A 1630-nucleotide genomic window follows, 5' to 3' on the forward strand; every position below is an offset into this window, starting at 1 on the left:
CGCAATTGGCCCAAGTGCCTTGCCCGTGGTCCCACAATGGCTTGGTGGAGGAGGCAGAAATACAGCTGTGGCCACGGCGCACATGGTGGCACACATCCCACGCCGTCCTCTTCCAGACTGACCTCAGCCTTTTCCAGGAGCTCCTGCTCCACGTGCTCCCAGCTGTGCCCAGCTTCTCCCAAAGCTGCCAATGGTTTCTCCTGCCATCTTCCGAAAACCTTGGTCAGAGAAAGAAATATGTCAGAGACAGACACCTCGAGTACTCCGGCAAATTGGATAACGCTCTCAATGTGTCCTCTCAGCCGGGAGCCGACCCCAGGCGCTTGGCCACATCAGCACAGACCTGTGGGACCTTGGGAGCAGGTTGTCCCAAGCTTCTTGCCTGCAGAGAGCTCTGCTGCCATGCTTGAGCACCCTCTGCGCTGGCACACCAAGGATCTGAGAGTCTCCCCAGGGTGCTCGCAGGTGCCGGGTGCTGCAGGGCTCACACCAGGACATGACGGATCAGCGCTCGACCACCGTCTGCATCCCAGAGATGCATCCCAGAGAGGGGGGCTCTGTTATTTGCAGTATTTCAAACCCAGTGGGCAAAGCTGGAGGGAATGGTCTGGACAGAACGATTCTGTGCTGGGGACAAAGGTGGAAAGGAGGAAGGGTCCCTCCCTTCTTGCTGGGAGCCCCGACACTCAGCACACACACCCACCCCACCCCAGATTTATCAGCCTTCTGATCGATACACACAGTCACAGAACACCCCCTCTCTTCCCATATTTATACAACAGATTATCAGAAAGTATATTTATAAATCGCTTGGTCCTAAACAGATTATAGCTTGACAGCTCTTCCAATGCCTGAAAAACACAAGCTGGCTTATGCTGGTTTCTCTGGACACAGAGAACAGACAGTTTGATTAACATCCAACACGCTCCAATAGCTATTATAGGAATAAGGCCTGGATCTGTTGGGGTTTTTTTTAATCAATTTGATAAATCTGGGGTGTGTGAGAAGCACTTTGCCTGAAGCCCACATTCTCCTTCCATCCAGAGCCCAGAGACAGCACAGTCATGATAAACTTGGTGTGGAGACACCCGTGATCTGGGCACGGTGGCTGGGCTCTGCGGGGGGCTGGGGCATCGCAGCTCCGACCTTGGCCCCCAGGCACTTGGCACTGCCACCATCTGCATCCTCCCAGCAATCCCAGAGGGAACTGGGAAGGAATTGTGGCTAAAACCTGACAAACAACAGGTTTGCTGTTCCTTTCCGCAGCGTTCTCCGTACCGCAGCATCCCTGGAGAGCCACCACCCCGTGCTGAGCTGGGTGCTGCGGTGCCGGGCGAGCTGGACCAGCTCTCCCTCCTGCCTGGGAGCAGCAGGCAGCCCTGCACCACAGCACGAAGGGCAGCAGAGAATAACTTTCCCTTAGTCACATCCTCCAGACAGTTCAGCGAGGCTGCGGCGAGCCCGACTGAGCCGTGGGTGGCATGCACACGCTGCCGGCACCGCGTCCGGGGCTCACGGCTGGACCGCACAAACCTGGAATCCTGGCTTTGCCAAGGGTTTGCAAGAGGTGAGCCTGCCACCCGTGATGCATGGGGTGACCAGAACCTGTAGGTTGATGGTGACCAGAACC

Source organism: Falco punctatus (genome assembly GCF_963210335.1).
Source record: "Falco punctatus genome assembly, chromosome: 17".
Taxonomy (NCBI): domain Eukaryota; kingdom Metazoa; phylum Chordata; class Aves; order Falconiformes; family Falconidae; genus Falco; species Falco punctatus.